This window comes from Protopterus annectens, chromosome 5.part0 (assembly GCF_019279795.1).
Source record: "Protopterus annectens isolate FY-2018-M chromosome 5.part0, PAN1.0, whole genome shotgun sequence".
Taxonomy (NCBI): domain Eukaryota; kingdom Metazoa; phylum Chordata; order Ceratodontiformes; family Protopteridae; genus Protopterus; species Protopterus annectens.
The window spans coordinates 402308341-402334022 of record NC_056735.1 but is presented as its reverse complement, the minus strand read 5'-3'; the positions used below and the strand labels follow the sequence as shown (position 1 = coordinate 402334022).

The 25682-nt window shown below is 43.7% G+C and overlaps 1 protein-coding gene across 1 annotated transcript in view; it reads left to right on the top strand.

Annotated features, from left to right (window-relative positions):
* ATG3 (autophagy related 3) overlaps positions 1-25682 on the top strand; it is a 1040279-nt gene that overhangs the window by 512313 nt on the left and 502284 nt on the right. The gene's annotated exons all lie outside the window — the stretch shown is intronic.

Genomic DNA, 25682 nt, shown 5'->3' with positions numbered 1-25682 from the left:
CAAGGACAATACTCATTGCACCAGACTGGCCACGCCAACACTGGTGTACCCCCTCTTGTGCAGTATGTCACTGCTGGAACCATGGCACCTGCCTCAGACCCCTTTCCTACTGTCCCAGCAGGAGGGCCAGATTCTGCACCCCCAGCTTCAAACCCTGAACCTGCCAACCTGGCTAATTACCTGAGTTCTCCTATATCATCCCTCAGCAAGTAAGTGCTGGATGTCATCCTGGAGGCAAGGAAGCCTAGTACTAGAAAATCCTATGCTGAAAAGTGGAAAAGATTCTGTTCCTGGAGCCAGACTCGGGGGGGATGGGAACAACAGTGAACAGTTTACCGCATATCCTTCAATACTTAACAGAGATGCTTCACAAGGGCCTTTCCTTCTCTTCTGTTAAAATTCATGCCTCAGCCATTTCAGCACATTGTAATACTGAGCCCACCCCTCTTCTCTCACCCCCTGCTGAAACAATTCCTCAGAGGGGCCAAAAATTTAAGACCACCCAGGAGAGCCCCCTTCTCCAGCCTGGGATCTTAACTTTGTATTGGAAAAGCTCGCTCTGCCTCCTTTTGAGCCAGCTGCAACTGCAGAGTTGAAATTCCTTTCTTGGAAAACAGCCTTCCTTCTAGCCATCACTTCAGCAAGAAGGGTGTCTGAATTACAGGCCCTCATGGCAGTGGAGCCCTTCATCATCTTTCATGTGGACAGGGTGTCCCTCAGGACCAATCCTTCTTTTATGCCCAAGGTGGTATCCAGTGTGGCCCTTAATCAGTCCATTCATTTGCCAACCTTCTTTTCTAATCCACACAACAATGGAGAACGAATACTGCACTCCTTGGACGTGCACAGACAACTTAAATTTTATTTGGACAGGACTAAGCCTCTCAGGAAATCTGAACAGCTGCTAGTTGCCTTTGCTGCAGGGGCAGAGGGGAAGGCCATTTCAAAGCAAACCATTTCTAAGTGGATAGGCCATTGCATTCATTTCTGCTATAAGCACCATGGAAAACCTACACCACAGGAGATGAGACCCCATTCCACCAGGGCTGCATCTACTTCTACAGCCTTCTCAGAGGTGTTCCTACCAGGGAAATCCTAGAAGCTGCTACCTGGAGTTCTGTACATACCTTCACCAAGCATTACCACTTGCCAATTATTTCTAAGTCCAGAGCTGGTTTTGCCACTGCAGTCTTGCAGGGCCTCATAGCTGGTCCTAATGCTCTCTAGTTGCCTACTCCCTTCATTAGCTTTTGGAATCTACCCAAGTGTAGTGACTGCAACAGTGAAACACGAAGGACATAGTACAGTTGTGTACACTTACCATAAATGTGGCTATTCTAGTGTATTCACTGTTGCAGTCCTGGTTACCCTCCCTCCAGCCCCCTAACTTCTTTTGACTATACCTCTCTTTTTATTTACTATATTTAAGCTTTTTGGTATATTTGCTTTTTGTTGGAGGTATAACCTTGTATATAATCGCTTCCCATTATGGGGGCACCTGACATCTGGGGCAAGAAAAAACTGATGTAATGGCATTGTCTGCATGCTTTATAACCCTGACTACCTGACGTCATGGAAGATGAGACGGCAACCGACGCAGGACCCAAGACTTTGATAATCAGGCCGACTGAGGGCTACCTGCAAGCAGATAACCCAAATTTAATGACTGCAACAGTGAATACACTTGAACTTCTACATTTATGGTAAGTGTACACAACTGTACTTTTTGCTGTTAATTTTTACTGCAGTTTACTGCAGAAGTTTTTTTTATTTTAATAAATCAGTCTGTGTACTAAACTGAGTGAATTCATCTGGCCTGGAACTTGTGGTGTGAGGTTTGGTTTGCCCTACAGTGTGGTGCTTCGTCAGTAGGAGTTAACTGCAAATGCACTGGAGGCATCACTCGGATGTAATAAGTTAAATGGATTTGTGCTCTTTGAAAATCATGGTCTGATGAAGCTCCTTATTGGAGTGAAAACGTGTAGCCTTTTTTGTTCTTGCTTTTGTAATAAACGGGTTGTTTTTATAGCTGCATTAGCTGTTTTTTCTTACAAACGTTTTTGCTGCTGCTTTGAGTTTAACCAGCTTTTATATAGTGTATTCTGTTTATTCTATTTTGCTACAAAAAGAGTAATCCAAGAGGTCCCGTCCAAACAGATGGGATTCAGAACTTACTCCCGCTTCTTTTTAGTGCCAAAGAAAACAGGGGACCTGAGACAAGTTCTGGATTTAAGCAATTTGAATCTGTATGTAAAGAAGTCTAAGTTCCAAATGGTTACAGTTCAGTCCATCCAGCCTCTGTTGTGCCAGAGTGATTGGATGTGCTCTATAGATCTCCAGGATGCGTACTGTCGTATCAAAATAGACAGGTGTTCCAGGAGACCAATTCAGGTACTGCCCTTTGAGCTCACCACTGCCACCCTCCCTCCCTTCCTGCATGGTGGTTGTGGCAGCTCACCTGAGACTAAAGATTCCAGGTGTTACCCTGTCTTGACAATTGAGTGCTCACCGCACTAACCAGGCATCAACCCCTACAAGCCAGTGATTACTTGCTTCATGTCTCCAGCACCCTAGGCATTATGATAAATCTAACCAAATGGAAGCCGACTCCTATACAGAATCTGGAATTTATAGGAACTCTGCTGGATACTACGACTCAAGTGGCTTCATTACCTCTTCATCACATCACATCCTTGAGAAATCATATGTGGGACTTGCTGTCTTGTCAGTCTTCTCCAGCAAAGCTAGTGTTGCAAGCTCTTGGGTCAGTGTCAGCTGCCATTATTCTAGTTCCTCTAACAAAATTCTTAATGTGAATCCTCCAATGGACTTTGGTGGTACAGTGGTCTATTCTTTACCAGCCTTTCTCTGTTCCCATAAAGCTCATGCCAATTTGCAAACATCGTATTCAGTGGTGGATTCAGTCAGACAGCCTGTTTTTGAGCAGGCCATTTTCTCTTTCTCCCCCAATAGCCACAGTGACCACGGATGCTTCTCAACTGGGGTGGGGTTTGGGTGGGGGCATTTCAAGGGAAAGATGGTCCAAGGCATGTGGTTCCCCCTTGGAGACCAGGTTGCATATCGGTGTCTTAGAGATGAGAGCAGTCCTTCTAATGTTGCAAGCCTTTCAGGATGTTTTCCCCTAGGGACTACTGCAGTATGCACAGACAATATGCCAGTAGTCTGGTACATTAACAAACAAGGAGGAACCTATTCCTACCCATTGTGCAGAGAGGCCATGAGGGTCTGGAAATGGGTGATCTCTTCAGTCTGCTTTCTGATTACAGTGTACATACCAGGGAAAACAATTGCGCTGGCAGACAGAGTCATCAGGTCCATTCTGATTCCTCACGAGTGGTCCCTCAATCAAACAGTTATGAACATGATTTTCAGCCACTGGGGCCAGCCTTGCTGCAGTCTATTTGCCTCTCCCCTCAAAAACAAGTGTAGCAAGTACTTTGTTTTGACCTCCCCCTCAGGGGGAGTCAGTGAGGGATGCTCTGATTTACAATTGGCCCTGGGTCTCCTCTATACCCACCCCCACTTCCACTGATCCCAAAGTTTCTACAGAAAGCAAGCAGGCTGAAGAGCTCAGTCATCCTCATTGCCCCTTTCTGGCCTTGACAAGTATGAGTCCTCTTCCTCTGGTCTCACTTGAAATATCCTCCTGTGGATAATGGGGCCCACTTAGGTTCTCTTATCTCACCAATCAGAAATTCAACATCCCAGTCTCCACACCCTCAAGCTGACCACATGATTTCTCCACTTCCAGTGATAGTAAGATGGTCCAAGCTCACTCTCCAGTTTGTGACATTATCTTGGCTTCCCAGAAAGCCTCCACTAAGAAAGTCTATGGAAGCAAATGGAAAAGATTTTCTATATGGGCTTCCAAAGAGCATATTAACCCTTTCTCAGCTCCTACCTCAGCCATCCTTCTTTTCCTTCCTTCTCTTTTTTTAAGGAAGGTACTAGCTTCTCTACTGTTAAACTTCAGATATCAGCCATTTCCAACTTCCATGCTGGAAGTGAATCCTTTTCACTGGCAGCTTCCAGATTATATAAAGCTTTTATGAAGGGAATTCTTCGCCTTAGACCTCCAGTAAAGAATCCCTCTTCTCCTTGGGATGTCATGGTGGTCCTCCAGGGATTGTCTCAAAAACCCTTTGAACTGGCGGACAAATGCGATATGAAATTTCTTGGAAAATAATCTTTTTGGTAGCTATTATTTTAGCAAAAAGAATTTCTGAGCTCCAGGCCTTATCAGCTAAGCCACAGTACATCATTTTCCATAAAGATAGGGTCTCTACAAACCAACCCATCCTTTCTTCTACATAAAGTGGCCAAGGAGACTAACATTAACCAGTTGTACAATTGCCAGTTTTCTTTCCAAATTGTATTGTGTGAATAAATGTTGCATCTTCTATAGACAACTATGTTTTTTATGTCCACAGAACAAGACAGTACAGGAAGTCTGATCAGCTGTTTGTATCCTTTTCCCCTAATCACTTAGGTCAGTCAGTTTTCAAAATTACTCTGTTTAAAAGGATTACTGATTGTATTTCACTGATTTATTCTCAAAAAGGTTTGGATTTGCTTTGTCCTCCTAGAACTCACGCCTCTAGTTCTATGGCTACCTCATCTGCTTTTTCTAAAAGAACTTCATTGACAACATCTGCGCTGCAGCCACTTGGTCAAAAACTCGTACCTTTGTTACATATTACAAGTTAGGCATTTTCTCTAGAAGCGGAGCTTCCTTTGTTTCAACAGTGTTCCTGCATGTCCTTCCTTGCAGGCGTCCCAAGAGTTGCGTAGCTGTGGACTCTGACCCATTTGTGAGAAAGAATGCAAAGGACATCAGATTAAGAAGTTATGTACTTAACATAACTTGGCATCTGTGTTGTCCATTTTCATTCTTCCTCACCTTCCCTCCCAGCCATCCCTCAGCCTTGTCACTCATAGAAGGGTCTTTGGTTGATATGGGAACCTTCATGTTCCTGGTGTGAGCCTCAATATTTCCTTTAGTCTCTTCTATCTCTAAGTCTGAGGAGTTGGGGATGGAGAAGGCCATTATGGGTAAAGGAAAGACCTCGAGATTCGGATCCAAAGTCTTGTAGAGGCAGCAGAGTTCGATCTGAAGATTGGATCCTAAACCCATTCATAAGGAAGAATGAAAATGGATGACAAAGATGCCAAGTTATGGTAAATAACTTCTTATTTTTGTTTATAATTTCATAATCGTGAAGCAGTACCTTCATGGGCCAGTCATTCACCACAAAACTGCAAGTTATAATGGGAAGAGCAAAGTAGCTTGGACTTTGTTCTTAGATGTCTGGCCTGTTTTTAGTATTAATTGGAATTTTCTAAACTATTCCTTACTGAGTTTGTTGGTATTCATTCATGTTTTATCATTGATGCTTCAATTCCCAAATATTTGCGCACTTCCTCCTGCTTAATCCCTTTGTATTGCATTCCTAGCCCAGACTATTTTCTTTGTGCTGCAGCTTTCCTGCTTTAAATGTTGCTTTCACACATCTATCAAGACCAAATGACGTTCTATCATTTAAGAAAGTGTTGACCACTTGCAGTTGTGCTTTCAGCTCCTTATTTGATGAACTTTGTCTTTTCGGCTTTTCCTGGTTAGGGGTCGCCACAGCGGAATTCCGGTCCGCTAATGATTGGCAGTAAATTTTTTATGGTGCCGAGTTGCCAGCACGGCGCCCAACCATCAGCTAAGGAACGCCCATTCACACATGTCTTTCGGAGGCCACTCAACCGTGGGGAGGACATGCAGACTCCACACAGAAGGCACTCCAACCGAGAATCAAACAGGAGAACCTCTTGCTGTGAGGCAACAACGCTACTGCTGTAGGACCACGGTTTTCCTACAGTAGGCCACCATCCACAAAAAGATCATGAGATGTTTTTACACTTTGTTCTTTTCTGCGAGCCAAACTATAACCATGATCTAATCTGTTATTTAATGGGTTAAGGGCCAAACGAAAGAACAGCAGTGACAGCATCACCCTGGAATATCCCCCTTTGAAATTTTTATCCCTGAGTTAATAATTTGCCCTTTGTCATGGTGTAGCTGCCCAGCGGCTTGCCACTGTTTCATGGCCACTGTAATGTAATTGATAAATGTATGCTGTACAATGCATGCGAGATGCTGTCAAATGTTTTTGTAATCTATCAGTGATATACTTGAGTTATTCCCCTTTTTTACAATTTTGCATTATGACTTTAGCAACAGTGATCCTTTGTTCCATATGACTTTCTTTTTTTACCATTTTGTTCTATTGCTATGATTGAGCTTTCTTCTAAATGACTATAAACTCTGTTGGCATCAGTTCCAGTATATACTTTACACATCATCGGAAGGCAAGTTATTGGTCTATAGTTTTTAGGATAGCTTTCAGGCTCAGCCTTAAGGACTATCGTTTTTTCCTGTTAACCAAGTTGGTGACTCTTCAGGATGCATATACAAGTATTTCTTACTCAAGGCTCAATCTTTGTGTAAAAATATTAATGCTTTTAGCCAGATGTTAGGTTTTGCATTTTTAGGAGCTTTTCTTAATTTTGTTTCAATTTCTCTGGCCGTTACTTCATCCCGTTTCATATTGTGTATATTTGAACTTCTTACTGTTTCTTTTAGTTCTTCATTCAGCGTCTTTGTTATGTTCTACAAGGTCTTTGCTGATATTTCTCCAAAATGTGCCTATTTCTTTTTTGGTGATATTTCCATTCTTTTTTATTTTGTTCCCCAATTCTCTATAAAACATTTTTGGGTCATATATGAATTGCTTATTTTGTACTTTTTCCTTATATTTATCTGCATATCTTCTATGTTTTTCTGCCTGTGCTGATATCTTTAGTTTATTTTACAGCAGTATGTGATAGATCCTGGTCTGTTTTGATACCGTGCATTGCTTTTGTTACATCTGTTGATCTGGTCCCTCTTCTATACTCTTCTACAGTGACACCTTCCTTCTCTTAACTGATTTATATTTTTCTCTATTTGATACTTCCATGATGGCATTTGATTTCTTCACTTCCTTTCCCTTTTTGTCCTGTGGGTTGCTGAGCTCTGAATCCAGTGTCTTGTCATGTCTTTTTGGTCTTGTGTAAAATTTACAATTGACATCTCCTTTTTTAAATATTATCCAGTAAAATATTTTATGCACACTTGGTTAGATGAAGAGCAAAACGACATGACAAGACACTGGATTCTGAGCTCAACAACCGCATTTAGTGTTGCTCCGATAACAGCAAAGTAGTAAAAAAAAAAAGGAATTTCTCCATAATTTAAACACTATGCGGCCCGTTACAGCTACGCTTATACGTACATCTTCCAAAAACACTTCCTTACTTACAGTTTTTTTTTTGGCAGCTGTGAACGGAATCATGGAACAGCTGGTAGCTGTGAAGAGTGTTTTGTTTTTTTTTAAGTTGCAGCTACTGCTTTAAAAGGGTTTCCCTGACAACAGAAATAACCATTATTAGGAAGTACAAATAATGTACAGGAGTTACAGTCGTGCTCATGTACTTGATATAACCTATATTATCAGTGTCTTACCGAGGTTCTGCTTTCTCTGGTTTCGATTGCATGTTTTTTTTTATTTGATTTGTTTAGCTGCTATGGAAGAGGGAAACACCTTTAAACACAGTCGCTGTGCTCCGAATCCAGTGTCTTGTTATGTCCTTTTTGGTCTTAATCTAACCAGATTTGAGTAAAATTTAGAAATTACATCTCCCTTTTTTAAATATTATCCAGTAAAATATTTTACACACACCTGGTTAGATTCAGACCCAAAAGGACCTGACAAGACAATGGATTTGGAGCTCAGCAACTACATTTAAAGTGTTGCCCCGATAACGGAAGAGTATCTCCTGTGGTTTTGTGATGAGACTTCATCTGTTATTAATTTAGCTTCATAATATATAACCTCACTATACTCTGTTGTATACACTTCAGTAAAATATATTTATATTTTTGCTTTTGAAATGCCTGAATTTTAATGAGAAAATATGTTGTGTTTTTTTTCTCACCTTTTTTGAAATTGGTCATTGTACTATCTGGCTTGTTAAACTATCATGTATACTTTATTGTATGTAATTGGATTTTTTCTCCTCGGGTCTCCACTGAAAATGGACTCCTGGCCCAGATGGACCAACCCGGTTAACAAATGTCAATAAATAAATAAATATATCCTATTTACTTCTCTTATATCACCTGAATTTCTGTTGATAGTCTTGATTATTGTGTTCATTTCTTTTACCAGACTTCTAACATTTTGGGTCTTGGTGGCTTTCTGTGATCTATTTATTTCATAGATCTTAATACGTCTGTTTATCTCTAAGTTAAGAAACTCTTCCCTTAGATCATTTTTTTAAACTGAGGGCAAATTCTTTGTTCTCCATTTCCTGTGGACATTCTAAAAAAAGTTCTGGAACATTTTCCTGTGACATATTCTCTTTACTGCATCCTGCATCATTCATTGCTGCTTCATATGGGAACTCAATGGTCTATCATTATGCAACATTGATTGTCAAGAGTTTCCACTGTTTCGTGCTCCTTCCCTTGCTGTGCATCTCCAACTGAACATTTGTACTGGTTTCTTACTGAAGGCTCCAGAATATCTTCATGTGGCAAGTGATCAGATGCTTCCCATTCTACCTGTTTTTCCTTAATTTGGGAACTCATTGTTCCACCATGCTGTGATGTTACCAGAGATGGATTTTCTACACTAAATCCTTCACTTCATAGTTAATCCTTAACTTCAGTTTGTTTCTTTAACTTCTCTGTTGCTAATCCTCCTTTCCAATTTCCCCCCTTTTCTTAGTTTTTGTATTGTGAAATGTTCCATATCTGGATGCCTTTGCCTCTTATTTCTCTTCAAATAACTTTGGAGCTGCTTTTTATTATTAATTTTGCTTTCCCCTTTGCATAAATACTGTGCCATATTAAATCTTTTTTCCCATGCCCATATTTCTTCTTCATATGTCTCCCGCTCTGTTTATCTCTGTATTTTGGAGACTCATTGCACTATTATGCTGTGACATAACCTGTGTCAGACTTTTCCACACTAAATCTTTCACTTTGCAGATGTTCCATAACTTCAGCTTTTATTCATCTAACTTGTACTTTACCAATTTGCATTGTGAAATTTTCCCATATGTGGGTGCTGTATTTCTCTTTAAATATCTTTGGAGCTCCTTTTTTGTATTGATTAATTTGGCTTTCTCCTTTGTAGAGATATTGCACCATATCAGATCTCTCTCCCCCATGTCCATGTTTCTTTTTTGTACCTTTCAAAAATCTCTAGGTTTTGTTTATATTTTTGCACTTCCTCAGTTGCTTTTTCTTCCCAAATGGCCTAAAGTTTCTTCATCTGTATAATGATTTTCTTGGATCTGTTTTATTAGACACAAATTTGCATTTGAACTGTTTGACAGTTTTTGTTGTGCAAGTATTTTTCCTTCCTCTAAATTTTCTCTTAATCTTTTTGAATATCTTCAGTCTAGAAATGTTGGGTTTCTTGCATAATAGTGACAATACTTAATTTCTTTCTTATCAGTAGTCCACTCGATCATCGTTGTTTCCTTTTTGGCATGTTGGTTTTTGTGGACTGCTACTTCCTCCTACAACATGGGGGGCATCCTCTCCTTGAGCTTGGGCCTAACCCATTGTAGGAATGTTTTTGTGTCTTGAGTATTCCACGGTCATTTTTTTTCCAGTCCTGGCACCAGTTCACATACCAGGATTGGGCACTTTTTTATCCTGGGACTTATGCACCCAGCTATGTTTATTGTCCATAAATATATGATGTATAAAATACAGTCTATATATCAGTGTCGTCTTGGGGAGATTTTGTAAAAACAGGGTCCAACTTGTGAATGTATTCACCAAGACATGAAGATGAAGTTATTTCCAACAGTACTATTTTCCTTTGTCTCCTGATCTTATCAGCTCTCCATTATGTTTCTTGGTTTAATTTCCCAAAGTCTTTTGGGATTCTTATACCATGACGTGAATGGACCCCATTCCTAAGTCAAAGTATGATTAAAGTTCATGAAATTTGATTTGTTTCAGTATTTGTTGGCCAAAAATGTGCAGCACCCACCTTGTGCCCAGAAATGACTCGTACTGCAGTTCATATGGAGTTACATGTATCAGTAGCATATCCAAATATGAATGTAAATTCTTTTTGTTTTTTTTGTGAGACCCATTGCTCCTACTACTATTGAACTGTGTCTGGGCATCCTTCCACATTTCCCTCGTTTATGCCTGCAAATCCTGTTTTATGACTATCTCTCTCTGCAAGTAAGATACTAATCACTGGGTGTAGCAAATTCAATGATCAATGCTACTTTTCTTTTCATGGACTACTATATCTGGGTTTCTCAAATCTGTTTTTTGAACTGCTTCTAATGAGTGGTAACGTGATATAAACCATCATTTTTTATAATTCTGTTATTCTTCTACTTTGCTGTTCCCTGTTCTATTTTTGCTTCACAAATGCTTGTTTTTCTTTACCTTGTGTAGTTTTTATAGCATTAATTTCCTTCTTACTCAGCACAACTAGTTCATTGTGCATCCTTTCTGTGTTACAGGCTTAGGTTTTTGTCTTTTTTTTTCTTTCAGCTCATCCAAATGCCTGAACGTTTGCCGGTGCTTCTCCCCTCCCTCCTGCCAGATTCACAGCTCTCCTGGACTGTGCATTATTAAGTAACCCATGAAGCAATTGTTAAAACAGATCAGGACATACATCCCTATTGTAGAACAACTTATGTGTTGCCCACTGTTATAACAAAATTGTGCTCCTAATTTTTTCCTTTGGTTGATCTTGTACCTCTTATCTAAACAATTTAAGTAATTGCCAGTAGTAGAAAAGAAAATACTGTGATCTTATCTTTTGTATGGGCTTTCAGACATGCAAGAGCTGTCCTGAGAGCATTCGTCTCCCCTCCTAGTCCCTTCTGTCTGTTGTAATCTGTAGCTTTAGTTCCATTCTCTGCCCACTAGGTGGCACTGTAGCACAAGGAATAATCGCTTACCTAGCCAGTCCTCCCCAGGTGCTTCCCTCGGTGCACCCTACAACTTACCTAATTGCAGTATTTAGTGATATACGCTACAAATAAATGTGCTTGTATCATTAAAAGTGCACTGGGCTTAGGTGCCCCTAAAACGTTGGTTTTCTCAATACTACTTTTAAGCAACCCCCAAGGGGTGTGTGTAACTCATCTTACCTGCATACAATCTGTTTCACTGATTGTTTTATTTGACCATCCACTTACCTCCTACAGCTGGGCCAACCCGCTCCGTTTGCCCCCGCTAAGCTTGGGCTCACTCTGCTCCGCTACACTACCCCAGTTCCCACCCACCCCTGACATCACTTCCTTTATACAAATCTCTCTAAACCACTCCTCCTTAACCCCCTTCATCTACCCTCTCACCCCCATCAGCTTTTCGTCCATGCCCCCACCATCTCCCTCGCCCTCAATTAACTCCTTAGCAGTAATATTATACCCCCAGTCTTATAGCATACAACCTATTATCTCAAATCCAGTCTGTCTTGATATTGCTACTTATCCCTACATTCCAAATTTATCCAAATACTATCTCTCTACCTACAACTAGTTCCACTTCCACCTACCTAACTCAATTCCCACCGTGCTAATCCTTACCTTATTCCTATCACACCTGTATACCTCTACCCTAACTCTTATATAACCTCTCCTCCTACAATATGCCTCTGAAACCCAACCACCAGTCACCAGCCTCCATCTATCCTCCAGTTTTTCTACAACTCCCTTATTCATTTATGACATCTTACCCCTCCACTTCAACACCCCTGCTTCCTGAAACCAGAATTCCTCCTTGCCACTCAAACTACCCCAAAGGCATGCCAGTTCTATTCCCTCTCTCATTTCCATGCCTCTTGCAGGAGGCATCCATCCCAACCCTGGGCCTGACTTCTCCTCCTCATGAATTTCTGTGTCCACATAGTCCACCCCTCTACATCATGTCATTCCCGTGAAACACCCGTTCCTGTATTCCACGAACATTAGAAGCATAATGAACCAAGGTACTGAATTCCATGCCTGGATATCCCATCAGTCTCCTGACATCGTATCCCTCTGTGAAACATAGCTAAAACCCCATATTCCTGACAAAGATTTCCTCCCCCTGGATGCAACATCTTAAGACTAGACAGAACCCAGAAAAAAAGGCGGTGGAATTGCTTTCATGTTCTCCAACCACCTCTCAGTATCCCTCTGTCACCTCCCCCCACCTCTCCAGCAGAACTGCTTATTGCAAACTGTAAAATTAATGCCCACAACTCAGTTAACATAGCTGCAATTTACATTCCCCCTGGCAACAATATCACTGCACTGGAAAGTATCCTATCCTAGCTCACCCAACACCTACCTAATGAAACAATAGTCTTAGAAAATGTCAACATTAACTAGTTGACCCTCTCCTTTGAATCTCCCACTTCCTGTATTAATTTACATGGTTTCACCCAACTGATATCTACTCCTACTTATACTACCAAGTCTACTAACCATTCCTGTCTTCTTGACTGGGTTCTATTCTCTCACCCCCCCAGAAATATCAATTCCAGGAAGCACTAGCAGATGCTGTTAGTGACCACTGTCCAGTCAAAGTCCTTCGTTTCACCCCACACTATAGCAGACTGCACACATTCATAGCTTGTTGCAAACTTAACCAGCTTACTCCAACATGTTAAACAGCCAGCTTTCAGCTGTTAACTGGTCATTCCTTAAACAATTCCCCCTTGATGAGGCTGTAATTAAAGTTAACTCCATGATGTTATGTAGTCCAGTCTCGCCTACATTCTTACCCGTGGGGCTCTGACTCGGCCAAACTTTTCTAGCTAGAAGTCTTCTATTGGCTGGGTTAAGAAGGTATCCCATGCTGTACTGTTCTATAGCCCTAGATCTCGTTTGCTGCTCGTGTAGCTTGGATGTGGTCTCGCTCTTGGCTGTGGCTAAGTACCTGTTTTCTTATTCTTCTTGAGAGAATTTATTACAAACAAAAGCTATTTTAATAGCTATTTCTGTGTTTGGGTATAATTTGTAGTGTGATTGTTTTTTTGTGGTTTTCCACTAGCTGTTCCAATGGGCTAGGCCTGTTTCAGTTAATGGACCTAGTCCGTCCCCTTACTTCTTCCTGTGTTTGTTTTTGCTTCATAAAACCATTTGAATTTAGTGGTTTTAGTGTCTGTCTTCCTTGTTTTTGTATGCAAGTTGGTCTAAAACAATTTTAGTAAGAGTTTTTTAGCCCTAGTCGTTTTAGTGTGTGTCCCTTCTGAGGATTGTGTGTGCTGTTTATGAAAAAAGTTGTTCCTGTGCTTAGTGTGGTGTTTTTTGCATGCCTGTAGTTTTCCAGTCAGGCAGTGACTTGCTCATTATATTGGTATTTGTGATTATATTTCAAGATGTCCAAAGATTCCAAGGAGCACAAACCTTCTGGTTTTACAAAGTGCTCTAAGTGTGGTTACAAGATGTCCATCACCGATGGACATTCAGAATGTGTTTGTCTGGGAGCAATCCACCTGCAGGAGTCCTGCAGCTTCTGCCATGCTTTTAGTCCTAGGGTGCTTCAAGAAAGAAAAAATAAGTTAATTCTGAAGGGACTCTTGAAACCCTCGTTTGAAGAGGCCATGCATCCTGCTTCCATTTCAAAATCTAAATCCACAAAATCAAAAAAGAGATCTCCGGCTCCTTCAGTCTCCTCGGAGCCACCGGAGAAAGTAATGAAACTAGCTTCGACCTTCTCTGCTCCACTGTCCTTGGGGCCGCAGGAAGTGTCGGTGTTGATGGAATCGGTGTCGGCTCCAATTATATTGGAACCTCTTCGGAGCCGATCGCCCAGTACCAGACCAGTGTCACCAGAGAGGAGATCCCGATCTCACTCCCTGTCCTCCAAATCCTCCAGGACACTTTCAGATGTGGATGTCGATAGGGTGGTGCAGAGGCACTGCAATCACCGGTTTTGGCTAAATTGTTCTCGGCTCCATCCCAGTTGGCTCCGGAGCCCGTCCCGATACCTTCTTTGATTATTCCTCCTCCGAGTGCATCTCTGTCTTCGGAGCCGGAATGCTCCACTCCATGTGATGTTTCTAGGTCAGTTCTGATGGCCCCTCCGGGCTCATCGGTGCCGACATCAGCTCCGACCCCGTCTGCGCCATCCACGGGGTTCGCGACTCGGGATTCTTCAGTCGGGCCCGAGGGGGACACTTTGGGACATCTTTCGGTTCCTTATCTCCCTCTTGGTGCCTCGGCTCGTGGAACCCTGGCTCCTGTCATGATCTCGGAGGCTGGCCGGTCCTTGGACTCGGGGGGGTTGCAGCCTTTGAGGCCATGCGGAATGTGTTGGCCAGATCTTCAGCCACATCATACGGTTTGGTCATTCTGTCCCCTACCACTTCGGTAAGAGCCTCTGATCACCACCTATCTGTAGACAGTGGAGCCCCAAGGCCTAGGGATACCCCTACGAGTGGTCCCCAAGTTTCTGAGGAGCCCCCGAGAAAGAAAACGTGCAAGAGGAAGCACATAGACTCCCAGGATGAGTCTCTCACCTCAGATACGGACGTTGAGGATTCGGAGGGAGTCCCCCAAGTCATCCTCTGATGATAATTCTTTCTCCGACATCCTGGAGATATTGAAACAGAGGTGACAGGCCGTCCAAAGCCCCCTCTGAGGAGGAGTCAGTCTTCCTGAAGGCCTTTGGTGCTCAGCCCTCCGCCTCCTGGGTGTCCCCACCCTTCGAGCTCCTGGATTTAATTTGTCAGAGGGTGTGGGAGAACCCTGATTCTGTGGAACCCGTACCCAGGAGACCCAATAAATTTCTGTCTGCTCCCCCGGGTAAGGAGTTTTTGTCCAAAGGAGTCCCTGTGGATGCCATGGTGGTGGCAGCCACTCAGAAGGAAGTAGCCGAGACTTATTCCTCCGTCCATCCTCCTAACAAGGAGTCTAGGACCATGGACCGGTATGGGAAGCGTACCCTCTTGTCAGCAACCTTTACATTACGGTCGCTGAACTACCTGTCTCATTTTACTCTGCTCCAGAGAGATCTCCTCAAGGAGTTAGGCGATACTCTCGCGGGTAACATTCCTGAGGCGGTGGCCCAGACGGTTAACGCCCAGTTGTCTACCCTTAATTCCATCGTTAACTCCTCCATGCGGCTCATAGCAGGGCAGCAAGCTCAGGAGTCGCCCTTAGGAGGCAAGCCTGGATGCACCTTTGTCATTTTGCAGAGGCCTTCAAGTCTTCTTTCACTGACGCCCCCTTTGATGGTTGTTCTTTGTTCGGAACCAAGATCAAAGACACCCTCACCAGGTGCGAGCAAGAGGGAAAGACTCTGTCTGCTGTAGGGGTCCATTTTTCCCTTCCCTCTAGGCCTTACCCCAAGGCCCAGAGGGGTGGGAAGATGTGGTTGAAAAAAATCAGAGGTTTTTTCCCGGTGCACAAGGTGAGCCCCCCCCCCCCAGAGGCAGAGGAGGGGGAGGTTATTCAGGGAGACTCCCCCATAGAGGCAGAGGGGCCCCCGCAATTCGGGAGTCCGCGATTCCTTTCGCGGCTCTCCCTACTGTCGTTCCTGATGGGATACCCGACTGTGCATTTCCAGAGCCAGTCGGGGGTCGAATATTGTTATACCCGGAAGCCTGGCAAAACATCACCCAGGACCTATGGGTATTACAAATAATTTCCGGAGGTTATTTCATCCCCTTTCGTCAGATCCCCCTCCAGTCAGAAAAATCCCGGACGTTCCACCCAGTCAGAAGGGATCACGTAGCTTCAGAGGTTTTAAAGCTACTAGAAAAAGGAGTCATCCAGCATGTCCCCTCAGACCAGATTGGATTAGGGACTTACTTGAGATTCTTTTTGGTGCCGAAAAGAACAGGGGACCTGAGACCCATATTAGATCTCAGCCAACTGAACAACTATGTACAAAAGTCCAAGTTCCATATGGTCACACTACAGTCAATTCTGCCATTGTTGGGAAAAGAAGTATGGATGTGCTCCATCGACCTCAAGGATGCTTACTACCATATCAAATTGGACAGGGCATCCATGAGGCACCTACACTTCCAGCTGGGAGCCAGTCATTTTCAGTTTCAAGCCCTGCCCTTTGGTCTCACTACAGCCCCCAGGGTGTTCACCAAGTGTATGGTGGTGGTAACAGCTCACTTGAGACATCAGGGATTCCAAGTGTTTCTGTATCTGGATGACTGGCTCCTCACCGCCCCCACCAGGCATCTACTAATCCAAACCAGGGACGCTACCATCACTCTCTGTCAACAGCTGGGCATAACACTGAACTGGGAAAAATATGCCTTGTTGCCCTCACAGCATCATTTTTATAGGTGCAGAGCTAGACACCATTCAAATGCGAGCCTTTCTACCGCAGGAAAGAATCAGAGTCTTACAGCAAACGGTGCACGCCCTGCTACCCATGAGGAAAGTGAAGGCAAGATGGGTTCTCCAACTCCTGGGGACTATGGCAGCAACAATTATGTTGGTCCCTCTAGCGAGATTGCACATGAGGCTCCTCTTTGCTCAATGGTCTCTCCAGAACCTTCCATTTTCCCACCCTATTTTGCTAACGGACAGATGCAAACAGGATCTCAGTTGGTGGCTTTGCACCAACAATCTGGACAGGGCAAAACCCTTCATTCCTCCACACCCGGTTGCCACAGTGACCATGGATGCCTCCCAGATGGGGGGGGACGTTATCTTGGCAGGACAGTCCAGGGCACGTGGCAAGATCACGAGATACATGTGCATATCAACATCCTAGAGATGAGAGCGGTGCTACTTGCGTTGCAGGCACTTCAGAGCTTTCTACCTCTCGGGACTATCGCAGTACACTCAGACAATATGTCAGTAGTGTGGTATCTGAACAAGCAGGGAGTAACCAGATCATACCCCCTGTGCAGAGAGGCCATGCAAGTGTGGCAGTGGGCAGTATCTTCCCGTTTCTGGTGGCAATGCACATTCCGGGGGAGTCCAGCGTGATAGTAGACAGGCTAAGCAGAGCTATTCTGATGCCTTACGAGTGGTCCCTGAATCGTTTAGTCACAGAACGAATCTTCAGCAGATGGGGGTCAGCCTTGCTGCGACCTTTTTGCCAGCCCCCTCAATGCCAGATGCAGCAGCTACTTCACGCTGATCCCCCCACAGGGGGAGTCACCCAGGCACGATTGGCCCTCCAGTCTGCTTTATGCTTTCCCTCCATTCCCCTTGCTATTAAAAGTGATTCAGAAAGCGCAGTCCTTGGGAAGCAGAATGATCCTAATTGCTCCACACTGGCCTCGTGAAGTCTGGTTCCGCTTTCTCCATCCCTACATTGTGGACTCTGTACCCACAACCAGACTTATTGACACACATGTCGGGACAGTTCCACCCCTCTCTGCAGACCCTCCAGTTGACAGCCTGGCTACTCCATTTCCGTCGGTAGTTAGGCTTCATCAATTTTCACCTGAGGTAGTTCATATTTTGTCTTCCTCTCATAAGCCCTCTACTAGGAAGATTTATTCCAGCAAATGGAAGAGGTTTTCTATTTGGGCTCATACCCAAGGAATTGACCCTTACACAGCTCCAATTGCTTCCGTCTTGGAGTTTTTGTCTATGATTTTCCAGCAGGGCTCAGCGTCCGCTACTGTTAAAGTTCAATTGGCAGCAATTTCTAATTTTCATGTTGCTAATGAGCCTAGTCTGATGGCTCACAGACTCTGTAAGGCTTTCCTGAAGGGCATTCTGTTACTCCGTCCCCCTGTTTCAGAACCAATCATGCCCTGGGATCTAAATTTTGTTCTGCAAGCCCTCATTTTACCACCCTCTGAACCTGCAGCTACCTGTAACTTAAAATTCTTGACCTGGAAAACTGCCTTTTTAATAGCCATCACATCAGCCAGACGCGTTTCAGAAATTCGAGCGCTTTCTATCAAACCTCCATACTTGATCTTTCATAAGGACAGGGTTTCTCTTAGACCAAACCCTACCTTTCTTCTGAAAGTGGCGTCCATATCTAATCTTAATCAATCTATTGAGTTGCCAGTGTTTTTTCCCCATTTTTCAAACAAGGCAGAATTTAAATTTCATCAATTGGATGTACACAGACAGTTACGTTTCTATCTGCACAGAACCAAAGATCTCAGAAAATCTGATCAGTTGTTTGTCTCCTTTTCAGAAAACAGAATTGGGTCCCCTGTCTCCAAAATCACCCTATCCAGATGGATTTCAAATTGCATCTCTTTCATTTATTCCTCAGGGGGTAAAGACCTACCGTTTCCAGTCAAAACTCACTCTACTCGAGCTGTATCCACATCTACAGCCTATCAGGCCAGATTGTCTATGGATGACATTTGTGCTGCAGCTACCTGGGCATCTCCTCACACCGTTGTTACTCATTACAAGCTGGGCGTGGTATCTAGGGGCAGGTCTTCCCTTGGTTCCACAGTACTCGGGAGTATCTTCCTCTGAGCCTTCCAGGATGTAGGTGCTAGAGACACTGTCCCACGGGTAAGAATGTAGGCGAGATTGGACTACATAACCTCAAGAAGTTATGTACTCACCATAACGTTCAATGTATGTAGTCCATCTCGCCTCACATTCTTACTTACCCTCCCACCTTCCCCCTTCCTGGAGGATCTGGAGGTTAGGTCTGGTTTTAGCTCCCTTCACCTTTAGTTTATTCCTTTTTACTTGGATGTTGTTATGCATGGGGGTATGAGTGTGGTGTTTGCAGCAAACTAGATCTGGGGATATAGAGCAGTGCAGCATGGGATACCTTCTTAGCCCAGCCAGTAGAAGACTTCAAGCTAGTAAAGTTTGGCCGAGTTGGAGCAGATATTCGGCTCCGAACCCACGGGTAAGAATGTGAGGCGAGATGGACTACATACATATGGCGAGTACATAACTTCTTGTTCTTTAACATACTCAACTCACTGGCCCCTCTACGCACTGTCAGGATAAAATCAATCATATCCCCTTGGCTAACCAACACCATCCTCTCCTTAGTGGTACAGAGGGCTAAGGTATGGAAGCTCTGGACCAAAACTAACCTTCTCTCCCACCTTCTACAGTATAAACAACTTAACTTCCTCACTAAGAAATCCATTTTCAATGACAAGAGAAATTTCTATACCAACTCAAATGTGATGACTGCAACAGTGAATACACTCGAACATCTACATTTATGGTAAGTGTACACAACTGTACTTTTCTTTCCTTTATAGTCTCTTAGCTCTTATATACTTTGAAAATGAATATGTTTTCAGCCACACAGACTTGGTGTGAGGAGCACACAGCTGGTGACGTGGTCAAAGACTTGCAAAAGAAGGCAGCTGAGTTGAAAATGGTGACCTTGTTGTGATTATACCATCAAATGGGGAGAAGTTCATTTTCAATAAAATAATAAAAAAAATATTTAACTTTTTCATCAGTATGTAAATGGCAGGAGTGCAGTTATCTCCTGCATCTGTTTTTATTTACAAGATGAAAGCAGGATAAAACAGATTTTGTTTTCCCCCAAAAAAGAAAGGATTCTGACACAGACAGATACTTGAATCCTATAAGGATGGTCATGTATGACTTGCAGCACAATGTAATGACCACTGATTTAACGTATACAACTCAAAGTAAATGTGATGCATTATCTTAGTGACTGCTATATGGTATGATTGTTTTTTGTGGAAGGGAGTACTGCCAAGTGTAATTTGCTCAATTTTCAAACTACTGTTCACATACATTTTAGTGTCTGATATGCATTTTGGCCACTGTATTTTATGCAGTGTATAGCCATTTCAAAGTTAAGTTTGTAAGCTGTTTAAGGTAAAAACTGTGTTTCTTTAATCTTGTAGGTATAAGCTTTATTTCATAAGTTCACAGTGGCCACCTCTTTTTATGAAATGTGTATTTTAGTGCTGGGATGATATGGACTCGGTGGCAATACCTGATTTAAGAATGATGTTTGGGTGCTACTGTTAGAACAGGTCTACCTACATCATTCTCTGTACGGAAGATACATTTTTAGAGGTTCTTCGTGTTTCACTGTTGCAGTCATCACATTTGGGTTATCTGCCTGCAGGTAGCCCTCAGCCAGCCTAAATACCGGAGTCCTGGGTTTTCTGCATCGGATGCTGTCGCTTCTTCCATGACGTCGGGTCGTTAGGGTTATAAAACATGCAGCCGACGCAATTACATCAGTCTTTCTTGCCGTGCAGTGCCTGAACCAGAAGTAGTTCACAAGTGCCAGTCGGCCAACTCCTGAAATTTTAGTTTTTGAGTTTCAGACCTGAAGTCTTCTAAAAGATAAGTACCCTGTTGGGGATCATTTTTTCTTGCTCTAACTGATGTCAGAAAAAATTAATTGTCTTGCCTGTGGAAAGCAAATACCTCATAGAGATTTTCATTCTTACTGCATCACCCACCTGTTTAGGCCCAGACCACGACGTCCCTCGCTGTCGGTTTCGTGCCTTGTTCAATGCTTGAACTATTCGTCATACGGCTATTTTTGTAGCTAAATATGTTCGTTGTCGGTCTCCGTACTCCGAATTGGCATCATTAAGCCATCAGACTACTGATCTTCCAAAAAAAGTAAGGATAAAAGACAGAGACAGACCTCATAGGTCCAAAACTACAGATGATGTTTCCGTTAAGCTAGTCGTCAGTCTGCCAGTACTCAGTGAGGCGATTTCGCAGCCCATGATACCCACTTCTACAGAGATGCTTCTTTGACTATGGAACCTGCGGATGTCTCTACCTTGGATGGGTCTGGAGCCGCTGTGCAGGCACTGGCTTCTGAGGGTGTATTCAGGCCTACCGATTTTCATATTAAACCGACGACTTAGTTTCAAGCCAAATGTACTGAATTCCTCAGGCCTAAAGTTTGTACTACACCTACAAAACCGATGACCAAAGCGCATTCTCAGTCCCACATGCCTCAAAATCAAATGATTAGAATGGCTGAAGACCTTATTACTTTAATTAGGGGAAGCCAGCCTTCCCCCTCTAAGAGACCAAGAAAGGATTTTCCTTCTGATTCTTCTGATAAGGAATCTGATATCTCTGTTCCTTCTGGCTACCAGGACATACCCTTATCTACCTATGAGGATTCTGATGCAGAGGGTTCCATTCCCTCTGCTTCCCCTCCAGAAGATTTTTCTTTTGGTGAAACCTTGCATACCCTTAGGGAGCATTTCCGCTGGGAAAGCCAGGACTATTCTCAGTCCAAAAAGAGACTCAGGGAATTTTTAAACCTACCTCAGCATAGGCCTCTAGCTATCCCTCCTGTTCTCGAGATTGTAGATGTTGTTTTCTTGGAATCCAGCCTTACCCCGGATACTCTGCCTCCAGCTCCCAGGAAACCTGACAGGTACTATAGAGTACCTGACTCTCACAAATTCCTTTTCAAGAATCCTACTGCGGATCCAGAGACCATTTCCCTAGGACCAAAAGGCATTAAAGCTACTACTGCCAAAAATCCTACCCCTTCTGACAGGGATTCTAGGGCTTTATACAGATGGCGTAAGAAGGTATAGACCTCTCCTACTCTGACCATTAGGGCTTTAAATTGCCAGTTTCTTGTGTTAAAGTATTAGCAGCATATTATGGGGCTAATTAAACAGAAAATGATGTTGATTCCTGACTGTGCAGAACACAAAGATTTACAAGAGTTAATGCATTCTGCTGACCAAGTTGGTAAACATACTTTGCAGTGTGGTTTTGATGCTTTAGAAGCATCTTGCAGGGCTGCTGTCACTGGGTCTATACTTAGAAGGCATGCTTGGATTAAGGAACAAAACGTGCCTCATCATGTAAAAGCAAAAATGACTGAATGCACCCTTAAACCAAGAGTGGCTTTTTGACAATAAAGCAGAAGTCGTCCTCAAAAGGATGTAGGAAAAAGCTAAATCTATGCAAACTGTTAAAGATTTCTTACAAGTACAGCCACCTAAATTCAGTAGGCATTGGCCTTCAAAGAACTGGTCCTTTCCAGTCCATTCCAGGCCTTCTCAGTATAAACCTAGGGGTAGCAGACCACCAAGACTTCAGTCTCAGGTTATGCACAGATCTAAGCAGTGGGATGCTCCCACGTCCAAAGCAGGGAGTAGTAAGCAACCCCCCTATGGTAAAATTGCACAATGACTTATCTTTAACTCCTCCAAGCTTTGCTCAACTACTTGCATCTTTAGGAGGAAAGCTTGCTCTGCATGCAAAAAAACTGGGAATACATTACCCAAGACAAATGGGTTTTAAACATTGTTTCCTTAGGATACAGATTGCACTTCCACTCACTCCCAACCCTAAGTGGATGGCCAGACCTCCCCCCAAACCAGTGGGCGGAAGCCCAAAAGCAAGTACTTTCTCACCTTAGCATCAAGGCTATTCAACCTGTCTCAGCAGAACAAAGGGGGGACCAGGCTTTTATTCAAGACTGTTCCTGGTTCCCAGAAAAGAAAACTTCTGACGTCCTATCCTGGATCTGTGTACACTCAACACCTTTCTGGTGGTTCCAGAATTCAAAATGCTAATGCTCCAACAGCTGCTTCCTATGCTAGCCAAGGATTTCTGGTTGGCAACCCTAGACTTAAAAGAAGCTTACCTGCACATCCCCATAAGGGAATCTTGCAGGAAATACCTATGCTTCAGGGCAGGCTCTGTGCACATCCCCATAAGGGAATCTTGCAGGAAATACCTATGCTTCAGGGCAGGCTCTGTGCACTATCAGTTCTCTGCACTTCCCTTTGCCTTATCTGCTGCCCCCATGGTATTCACAAAGTGCCTATTTCCAGCCATTGCATTTTGCAGGCAGAGAAGTATTCCGATTTACCCATATTTGGACGATTGCCTGATTCAGGCGGAAAGTCAGGACTTGTTATTACAGCACCTGGCATTTGTAAATAGACTTCTAACCTCACTGGGGTACACCATCAACGAAAATAAATCACACCTAGTACCCTGACAACAGATTGTATCCCTGGGAGCAAGCTTGAACACAACTTCCCAGATGGCATTCCTTACTCCAGAGAAAAAATTTATTTGACAACCTACTTCAACCTACTGGCCACAAAAACCCAGCTATCTGCAAGGAAAATACTGCAAGCTCTGGGGATCATGGCCTCTTGCATTCTGTTAATTTCATATGTGCAGGACTGCATATGAGGAAACTTCAATGGTATCTAAAAAGTCTATGGTGTCAACATTCTCAGGAACTAAAAACAATAATTCCTATCATTCCTTGTCTAAGGGCAGAGTTCCTTTGATAGGCAGAGGCATGCAACCACAACAAAGGGACTCCCTTTCACTCTACCCCATGCCGCCCAAACTCTAACAACAGATGCATCAGACTATGCATGGGGGGCTCAGATGGCAGGGCAGTGCATTCAGGGCAAATGGAACCCAAAGCAGATGCACCTGCCTATCAATCAAAAATAAATGTTAGCCGTACAGAATGCTCTGACAGCCTTCAAAGACCTCCTTCTTCTAGGACAACTATTGGTAAAGACAGACAGCACCACAATTATGTGTTACATAAACATGCAGGGAGGAACCCATTCCTACCCACTCTGCAGACTAGCCATGGCTCTGTGGAACACAGCCTTGAGCAACCAAGTGCACCTACAAGCTCAATTCCTGCCAGGCAAACTAAATTCACTGGCAGACGACTTAAGCAGTAATCTTATGGACCTACACAAATGGAAACTGGAACCCAAAATATTCAAGCTTTTGAGGAACAGATGGGGGACTCCAGAGGTGGACCTGTTTGCCTCCCCTCAGAAATATCAATTGAACAAATACTGCACCAGAACTCCCCACAGTCAAGCTTGGAAAGTGGATGCTCTATCCATTACCTGGGAAGGCCTCTCAGTCTATGCCTTTCCCCCTTTGCCTCTACTCTCAAAGGTTCGACTAAAGATCAAACAGGACAAGCCAAGGACAATCCTGATTGCACCAGACTGGCCACCCCAGCACTGGTACCCTCTTTTGCGCAGTCTGACAGTGCTACAACCATGGCATCTGCCTCAGACCCTCCCCCCCCTGCTGTCCCAGCAAGTGGGCCAGATTCTACACCCTCCGCTTCAAACCCTGAACCTTGCAGCCTGGCTAATCCCTTGAGCTCACCTCTAGCAACCCTCAGTAAGCAGGTGCTGGATGTCATTCTTGAGGCAAGGAGGCCTAGTACTAGAAAATCCTATTCAGAAAAGTGGAAAAGGTACTGTCCCTGGAACCAGTCTCAGGGGATGGTCACAGCGGTGCCCAGCTTACCTAATATGCTAGATTATTTAACAGAAATACTCCACAAGGGCCTATCCTTCTCTTCAATTAAGATTCATGCCTCAGCCATCGCAGCTCATTGTAATACTGAGCCTCCCTTCTTTTCTCATCCTCTGGTAAAACAGTTCCTTAGAAGGGCCAAACTTTTAAGCCCCCCCCCCCCCCCCAGGAGAGCTCCCACTCCAGCCTGGGACCTTAACTTTGTATTGGAAAAACTTACCCCCCCCCCCCTTTGAACCGGCTGCTACAGCAGAGTTGAAATTCCTCTCTTGGAAAACAGCCTTACTTCTAGCCATCACTTCAGCAAGAAGAGTGTCTGAACTGCAGGCCCTTATGGCAGTGGAGCCCTTCATTATCGTCCATGCAGACAGGGTTTCCCTCAGGACTAACCCATCCTTTATGTCCAAGGTGGTGTCTAGTGTGGCTTTAAACCGGTCCATTCATTTGCCTACTTTTTTCCCTAATCCTCAGAATAAAGGGGAAAGGATACTGCATTCTCTGGACATACACAGACAGCTTAGATTCTGTTTGGACAGGACTAAGCCTCTCAGAAAATTTGACCAGCTGCTAGGCAGCTTTGCTGCAGGGGCATAGGGGAAGGTAATTTCAAAGCAAACCATTTCCAAATGGCTAGCGCACTGCATCCATTTTTGCTACAAGCACCATGGAAAACCTACCCCACAGGGGATAAGAACACATTCCACTAGGGCTGCATCTACCTCTACTGCTTTTCTCAGAGGAGTCCCTACCAGGGACATCCTGGAAGCTGCAACCTGGAGCTCTGTGCATACTTTCACCAAGCATTACCACTTGGCTATCTTTTCTAAATCCAGAGCTGGATTTGCCACAGCAGTCTTACAGGGCCTGATTGCTAGCCCTAATGCTCCTTAACTACCTCCACCCTTCCTTAGCTTTGGGAATCAACCCAAATGTGATGACTGCAACAGTGAAACACGAAGAACATAGTACAGTTGTGTACACTTACCATAAATGTAGATGTTCGAGTGTATTCACTGTTGCAGTCCTGGTTACCCTCCCTCCAGCCCCCTGACTTCTCTTTACTTTTACCTATCTTTTTTGTTTGGCATATCTTATATCATGTGTATTTGCTTTTTTGCTGGGGGTGTTCCCCATACCATGTAATTGCTTTCTATTGTGAGAGCACCTGACATCTGGGACAAGAAAAACTGATTTAATGGCATTGGCTGCATGTTTTATACCTCTGACGTCATGGAAGAAGCAGCAGTGTCCGACGCAGAAATCCCAAGACTCTGGTATTCAGGCCGGCTGAGGGCTACTTGCAGGCAAATAACCCAAATGTGATGACTGCAACAGTGAATACACTCGAACATCTACATTTATGTTAAGTGTAC